The sequence below is a fragment of the Balaenoptera ricei genome, chromosome 12 (assembly GCF_028023285.1).
Source record: "Balaenoptera ricei isolate mBalRic1 chromosome 12, mBalRic1.hap2, whole genome shotgun sequence".
NCBI classification, from domain to species: Eukaryota; Metazoa; Chordata; class Mammalia; order Artiodactyla; family Balaenopteridae; genus Balaenoptera; species Balaenoptera ricei.
In genome coordinates, this window is record NC_082650.1 from 29357635 (window position 1) to 29366232 (window position 8598).

At 43.1% G+C, this 8598-nt stretch overlaps 1 long non-coding RNA gene across 1 annotated transcript; it reads left to right on the forward strand.

Annotated features, from left to right (window-relative positions):
* Positions 1-1408: 1408 nt before the first annotated feature.
* LOC132376193 (uncharacterized) lies at positions 1409-7228 on the forward strand. The gene is made up of 3 exons (XR_009506239.1): positions 1409-1456; positions 4820-4978; positions 7186-7228. It is a non-coding gene; the product is annotated as an uncharacterized LOC132376193 (long non-coding RNA).
* The last annotated feature ends 1370 nt before the right edge of the window (positions 7229-8598 follow it).

An 8598-nucleotide genomic window follows, 5' to 3' on the forward strand; every position in this document is an offset into this window, starting at 1 on the left:
CCCAGACATGACCGTAAAGTTGTCTAACCACTTTTTCTCAGTTCCCTTTTCCTGGATCCTCCCAATATTAAAGGTGGCAGCTCTACCAGAAAAATATGAACCCCAATTCCATCTGAGGGGTTGGTGCAGACTAACTAGACAACCACTTTGCCAGTTGACTCATATCACAGGTCACTCACTGACTCATGATCATCATCATAATCTAATTTATAGACCATGGAACATTCTGTACATCTGGTCAGAGAGCCAGAGAGGTGACTAATATGGGTTGTTGCTGTTGGTGATATTTTTTTTTTTCCCACAAAAACAAACACTCCATCTCTTTCATTTTGCAATGGAATGTGAGACCTCAGTTGCTGAGAACTTTTGCCACTGCAAATGAGGGATTTTCCATCTGGTAAGAAATTCAGTTCATGATTAAGAAGTGTTTAGTAATAGCTGTTTGTGCTTCTGTTTTGTTTTGACAACACATGGAGACTGTATTGCCCCAAGGTTTATCTGTATTGAATTTTAGGCATAATTGAGAAATGAGCTTAAAATCTCAGGTAATTTTGACCAATAATGCAGTGGGATGAGGAGGTGAGAGATTGAGGTGGAAAGAGAGAGGAAATATATTTTCCCTGGTGCAAAGTAACTCTGATTCCATTAAGTTTCAGGACAAATCTGTTATGTTAAAAGTAGCCTTAGATGTTTTTTTAATCACTATGATATTGGACAAACACTATTGTAAAAATTCCCCTTTTTTTTTTTTTTAATGAAGAGCAAAACCACATTATCACACCAGTTTAATAAATCACCTGCTCTGATTTTCTCTGGGTTGAGTACTTGGATGTCTTTTAGATTGTTATTAGATAGAAAAAAAAAAAATTATGTCTGCATCATACTGTTATTTTCCTTCTTTCCCAGACCCTTTTACTTACTTAGGACAAGATAACTTGAAGTACATACAAGAATTTGAAGCACCATCATAAAAAATATATACTTATTGAACACCTTCCCCGTGCCATTGGCCAAGGGCCATACTAGGTACACTGGAAGATAGAAAGATCCTGTCTTTTGGGACTACAATTTAGTGTCAGAGGCAAAAAAGTCACATGAAAAAGTAAGTGTACATGAAAGAGTGGGTGCTCTTTATCTCCATGACACATCCACTCTTTAGTGAGAGCTGACATAGGTGACGTGAAGGCTGACTCCCCTTCCTCATTCTCAGGTCCATTTATTTACTGACTCTAGGAAAGATCGACTAAGATATCACTGTGATATCTGTGCAACTATCTCTGCCAAGAGCAGACCCTGATCCAAGAAGAAGAAAAAAAATGCTGTTTTCTCTTCTTGAGGATTGAATACTTCTGTCTTAACACTTCTACAAGTTTTTCCCGCTAAGGATGAAAAAGCTAGGCCTGGGGATGGATGAAGGAAGGAAGCGTGGTGGTCTTGTTGGAAAGAGTGATGGGAGGTAAGTTGGAAACCAGATTCTTACGCCCAGCAGAGTCTGGGTCATCCCAAAAGTCGAGGAGAGCCATACATCTCTGAGCAGGTAAAATGAGAGTAAACTTTTGAGCTTGGAGACTGGTATCTAAAGGATGCGTGGAGAGGAACAACTCATTAGCTCTACCTTAATTCAATGACATTGTCTTAAATGAGCTGTTATGGCCTGACCTGGCCTGGGGATGTCTTCACCATTTACAGCATTGTTTCTATTGAAAAATATTCTAAAAATTTCAAACAGCCGACAGGCAAGTAAACTTTTGGAAAACAACTTGTTCATAAAATGAGGTATGAGGTTCTTCGGTAGCATATGGGGTCATAAAGCTCTGGGGGAAAAAAAAGCAACAACAACATAATCTCTGAAGTATTGAGAAGAACAAACAATGCAACGTTGTCTTATTTCTGAAGAGATCAAAAGATCAATCAGAAACCTTGCCCTAAAGTATGTGTTATTTAGATTTATTTCCATCTGTCATCCTCAAATGATGAAATTAGCATGGTACCGTCACTCATTCTGAGAGCTCTTCAGCCAACATGTATAGATGAAACCTATGTGCCAAGCACTACACTAAATTCTTAACGCATGTTATTGAATTTAGTCTTTACAACCCTCTTAAAGTAGGTATTACCATCTCCCTTTTCAGAGGAGGAAATTAAAGCTCAGAGGGTTAGCTGATTTTACCAGGGACACACAGTTAGCAAGTGGGCAGAACCAGAGGTGAGCCCAAAGCCAGGGCATTCAACCACTTCCCTGTATGCCTCTGTGGATCAATCCACCCTTAAAACATATTTATTGGGCTTCCCTGGTGGCGCAGTGGTTGTGAATCTGCCTGCTAATGCAGGGGACACGGGTTCGAGCCCTGGTCTGGGAAGATCCCACATGCCGTGGAGCAACTGGGCCCATGAGCCACAACTGCTGAGCCTGCGCGTCTGGAGCCTGTGCTCCGCAACAAGAGAGGCCACGATAGTGAGAGGCCCGCGCACCGCGATGAAGAGTGGCCCCCGCTTGCCGCAACTAGAGAAAGCCTTAGCACAGAAACGAAGACCCAACATAGCAATCAATCAATCAATCAATCAATCAATCTTTAAAAAAAAAAAAAAACATATTTATTTGGTCTCCAACCTTTACAAACAAGTCCCTTTTAATAGAACAACTGGCTCAGGTAACAGGTACATTTAATCTGTGTTATTTGTCCAAACTGTTCCCACCCCTTCCACTCGAATCCTGTTGAAATACTCAAACATAACAATATTCTCTGCATGCTTCTCAAGTGTATCATTTTACATGTTCAAAATATCACAGTACCACTCAGCAGGAAGTAAACATTACTATCCATCCATCATGCATTGGTCAACTGAGCTAGAAAGAGAATAAATGGCTAGTTGTAGGATGTAGCAGAGGTGGGAGGTGTCTCAGCAAAACCAACAAAGTTTAATGGACTCATGAAAGCCCAGGAAGAAATCTCCCACCTGCAGTGGCAGCCGGAACGTGGAGACCTCAGGGTGCTTGCTTGGCTAATGGACTCAATTCCTCCTCCCTCCTTTTACCACCGAATCATAAACACATAAATTATCGTATTTATGAGCCCTCAGCTTTGTAGTAAACTGATTCACAGTCTCTTCCTGGGAGTCCTTTGGTCACATGTATCAGAATCATGAACAATGTGTTTTCTAGGTCAGAACAACACCCCATATCCAATTAAGCCCAGTTGAGGAATTCTATCCCATCCAACTCAGGACCACACAGTGGAGACATCTAGGCAAGTAGGGAGCTTGCAGAGGGAATGAATGAATGAGAGAGATGGACTAAGTACTGGTTACTTGCCTAAGTCTCTCTTCTGAGGTGCAGGCCCAAGGCAGCCCTTCTAGCTAGCCTACATGAGGGCCCCAGGCTCTGGAGAGTTCTGTCTTGAGATGCTTCTGCTCTATCACAACAAACAGCCAGTAAAAGGCAAAAAGAAACAACCAAATTCCATTGAACCACAGATGCATGTATAGAAGTGTCCCCAGATGCCTTGCTCTGTAGCATTTTTTACACGCATTTTAAAGAAATTCAGTGTCCTTGTGAAACATTCTCTAGATGGCTCCAAATTGATGTTTGACTACAGAATCAATTTAAAAATGCATACATGTAAGTATATAAGCATAATGTATACAAACACGTATACATTATACATGTATACATATCTGCAACATAGCATTTACCATTTGCCAGATGCTGTGCTAAGTGCTATAAACATGTTACTCTAGTTAAACCTCATAACACACACTAGGATATAGGTGGTGTCCTTTTCCCCATTTTACATACAAGATAACCGAGGCAGAGGTGAGTTGTCAAGGGCAGCTGGGAAGTAGGGAGCCAGGGCTTTAGCCTGACTCAGTCTTAACCATCACACTCTACTGATGGCACCTATTGTGAAAACGACTAACTTTTGACAAAATCTCTGTTGCAAAAAAAAAAAAAAAGTTAACCTTCTGATTTCAGCTTTCTTACTAACCAAGTTGCTTCTTTAGCTGATCTAATTGATCTTCCATAAGGAGCCTCATAAGAAGTAAGCAGCAGCAAGGTAAATGATTCTGGGAAAGCACCTTGACCAAATTATCCTCAATATGTATCTTGGGCTGTCCAGAATTCCACCATTATAACCTCAGTCCTGTGTGGTAATTCTTTCTCGACAATATAAAAGAACAAATGCAATAAAACTGATACCCAAATAAGAACTAAAGAGTGATCACATGAAAAAGCAAAAGTATACTTCAACTATTTATACTGATAATAAATTGCATCTGATTAATGCCCCGGGGTAAGTTGACACTTTAGTGGCAATAAGCATTTCCTTTATTTCTTGCTTTCTATTTTTGCATAGTTCTCTTTCCTCCTCTTTCTACTGAAGATTCCACAACTATTAGGAATTCCTAACTCTCCCTCCCCCCTCCTGCCCCTTGTTCTTCCCTTCCTCCGCGTGGACATAAAATTCAAGGACCTCAGAGAGGAGCAGTCTTCACTGCGGTCTTACATGTGCCCAGAGATCCACTGATGTAGAACTTTTTTTTTTTTTTTTTCCTGGGCAGAATCTAAGTAAAAGAGAGAGAGAAAGAGGAGAGAGAGAGAAGTAAGAGAGAAGCTTTTAAAATCCCTTTTCTGTTACATTCTAGTGGCAGATAATAGTCTTAGAAGGGTTCAGATCTCAGCTCCATCCCTTACCAACCCTGTGTCCTTAATTTATCTCAGCCTGTGTGCCCACATTTTCAAAACAAAAACAATTCCTAGTTCATCAAGTTGCCTTCAATGAGATAATACATGTGAGTGCTTAATTCATGATATTTCTAGAAATGCCAATGCCTCGAAAGGACCGAACACTTGCTCAAAGGAGAGGCTTTGATCAAAGAGGTTAAGCAAGAAGCTGAAGATGGATCCTCTCTGCAGAGGACAAGAGAAGACAGCATTCCCAGTCAGACATCGTGGAAAGGGGAGAGAGTTCTGCTGACAGTAAGTCCTGTGCTTGCCATGGTCTGTGTCCAGTGCTGTCTGGTCATTGAGTAGAGAAGGACAGGCTTTAAGGACATCCCAGGTAAGCGTTCACCTGGTGACAAATCTGCTTTTCCCTCTGAGCTGGAAAGGACAACCTAACATGGGGTCAGATGCCCACATTTAATAAATAAAGAGACTCCGCCCCAGCTTGCCTCGTTCTCTAGCCCAGTTCATGGCTGAGCCAAGATCAGCAGGGAGGTTCCTGATGCATCGTGGCCCAGGGGCTTGGCCCCACATCACGGTGCACGGCCCTGAGAAGCGGGCTTGAAGATGGGGTCACAGCAAGCTGTACCCGTCTGCTGTCCCTATGCAGCAGCAACCTAGCCACGCAGCTTGCAACGTGATGCTAAAGGTTATACAGCCAGCATCATAGAAAATACAAACCTTAGAGAGACAGCCGAGAGCAGGTGACAGCAGGTGCAGGGGAATTAAAGGCACTGCAGAGCCCCTGAGCACATAATGATGATGTAGGCGTCTGCTTTATCTCTGCTACGGAACATTGTGATAAATTATTAATAAAATGATTTGTGCAAGTTGTGAAGAAAAAGAGGCCTATTTTTGCTTAACCAACTTAAACAAATGGGAGGTAAGAGGCTTTTACTTTTCAGTCTGAACTTTAAAAATACATTAAAAGCGAATTGCATGTGGTATCTGTGCTCTTCATAAATTAAAAGGGGGAAGGAACAAAGGTTGGATCTGAGCAAACGCCTCTGAGTAAAGGAAGCTTAAAATAGTGATCTTCTTAATATATATCCTATAACCTATATCCCCTGTAACCTTTAGCCCCAATTGACTTCAATTCTGGAAGATAAATTTTACATTTTAAGACTAGAAATAGTTCATTCAATGGATCTCTTTATTTTTAGAATAATGGGTTTCTATTCTTAGAGCCCCTGACCTGGACTCACAGAGACACATGATATTATGTTTATTTTACTTAGTGTTTTTTTAAGTGTTTTTAATTTTATGTTATTTTTATTTCAAATGTGTTTTATTTAGTTCATTATTTTATTTTATTTTTTTTATAAGAGCCCAGGCAAGGCTTTTTTTTTCTTTTTTCAAATTTATTTATTTATTTTTAGCTGTGTTGGGTCTTCGTTTCTGTGCGAGGGCTTTCTCTAGTTGTGGCAAGCGGGGGCCACTCTTCATCGCGGTGCACGGGCCTCTCACTATCGCAGCCTCTCTTGTTGCGGAGCACGGGCTCCAGACGCGCAGGCTCAGTAGTTGTGGCTCACGGGCCTAGTTGCTCCGCGGCATGTGGGATCTTCCCAGACCAGGGCTCGAACCCGTGTCCCCTGCATTGGCAGGCAGACTCTCAACCACTGCGCCACCAGGGAAGCCCTAGTTCATTATTTTTTAATGGTCAACAATGAAAAGTTAAATTTCAGATCCTGGCTTTTTAAGAGAAACTAGAAAGATTGAGGCCCACACCCCTAAACAGCAAAGAATCAACTGCAGTCAAGAGCAGCCGCCTCCACAGACAGGCGGGCGCTTTTCCGGTAGCCCGGCGTTCCTGCATCCCTGTGGTCCAAGTCTTCTTCCTACCTACCCCGTCCCTCTTCCCTGCCCTGCCTCTGAAGATATTTAAATGTGTTTTAAATCTTTCCTCTTCCTCCCAGAATGCGAGCTTAGTTAGATCATTTTTCTGAACCCTTCTCTCCTTGCTGACCTACAGCCGTGGCACAAAGGTCCCAGGCAGACAGAAGGCACATTGCTGAATAGCATGTTTTTGAACTTCTGCAACAATTATGTTGGCTTTTTTAAAAGACGCTCGCATTGTGTTTAGGAGTAAAATGTTCAGTGTTGCAAAGGAAAAGTCATATTGCAAGATCTCTCTCCTTCAATGCCACATCTCTTCATCTCAGAAGAGGAAAATAAAAGCTATTTAGCACCTTCTACCTAAGAATGTCAAAATAATTAGCAAGCATCAATTAAGTTATTGATGTATTGATGTCATAAGTTTCACAAGTATTATTATTTAGACAGAAAACTGTGAGGCCTGTCTATGAGCCACGCACATGAGAGTGTCTGGTAAACAACGATGGACCGATGATGATGATGAGACAAAGTTGTACAATGATTGACCAGCAAAGGTGGGAGTGACACCCACCAAAAGAAGTCAGCATGTTTTAATCCATGCCTGTTCTGTTTGCTGTTTCTTATAGACCCCAAAGAATATATATGTCCTTCCTTCGGGTCTGTGTTGGTGAATTAGAGCACGTGGTCTGTATGAAAGCAGATTTTCTCCGAACCCGTCTGCACCTCCCACAACAAACACCATTTCCTGCCCCAGCATCTCAGAAGCACACGATGTGAAGCTCTCCTCCCAGCACCTGAAGTCTCCCAGGATGAACAGACACACGAAATATGGGAGACTTCCCGGGTCTCCAGGGAGGTACTCTTCTCTTCTGTCGTCCCCTTTCATCTAGTGGAGGCAAACTCACCATGATTTTGAGCCTCAGCTCTGAAGTCTATTAACCATGTTAATGCAGTGGAGGGTACCTAGCCCCGCGGAGCCTGTAAGGTGAGGAAACTATCATTTCCTGAGAGGGCTGCTTAGAAGGGTCTGTGTGGCCCTTGACAACCTACACAGGCCCTTCCAGATTCACGCGTTGCCCTTTTCTACTGGAGCTGTGCCCTCAGGAGCTTGGTCCACAGGCACCATACACCATACCAACAGGCTCTGTTGCCACCTGACTTCCTGGGGGTTGTGCCCGTGGAGGACCAGTGCAGGACCAGAGGCGGGAGGAGAGAGAAAGCCAGGTATTGACTACCCCAGCTCCCCTCCTGCTGGGTCGTTGTAGATCAGCCTCTTGCCCCACAGAAGCCACAGTTCCCATGAGGCAGCCTTCTCCAAACAGCTACACTCTGTGGGCTCCAGGACTGGGATCCCACTCTTCCTAGCCCCAGGGGACCACAGCATCCTTTGTGGTTTCCTGAAACTCTGCCCACACTTCGGAAGTAGTTCCTTTGTTGAACTCTCCTCAGATTCCCCGTGGGACTGTGGGGTGTCTTTCCTACCAGGACTTGGAGTGATATGCGTGTGAATGCCCGGCTGCAGACTAGAGGCTCAGTAGTGGTGATGATGGTCGCCAACTCTGCAATAAGAAAATATCCTGTGACAATGTGATTCTGCATCTGTGACTACAGAATGGTTTGGAAGTGAAACGCATGAGTGAATTCAGTTAAATACCCACAATACACAAATGGCTTTCATCAGGCTAGATATGACCTTATAAACTGAAACAGAATCTGGAGAAGTCAGAGGCCCTGGGATCACAAATCATTCTTGCTTCCTGGAGGATGGGGACAGCGAAACTTCTGGAGGAGAATTTATTCTAACAGTAGGCTTGTGGTGGTTCTCAAAGTGCAGGTCCCAGCATCACCTGGGAACAAGTTAGAAATTCAATCCCCTGGTCCCACTCCAATCCTGCAGAACCAGAAAATCAGAGTTGGAGCCCAGCAATATGTTTTTTACCAGGCCCTCCAGGGATTCTGATGCACACAGAGGTTTCAGAAACACTGGACCTAAGTAGTTGCTAGAAGTAAACAAAAGCCAGTGTTCAGGAGTCCAGGTA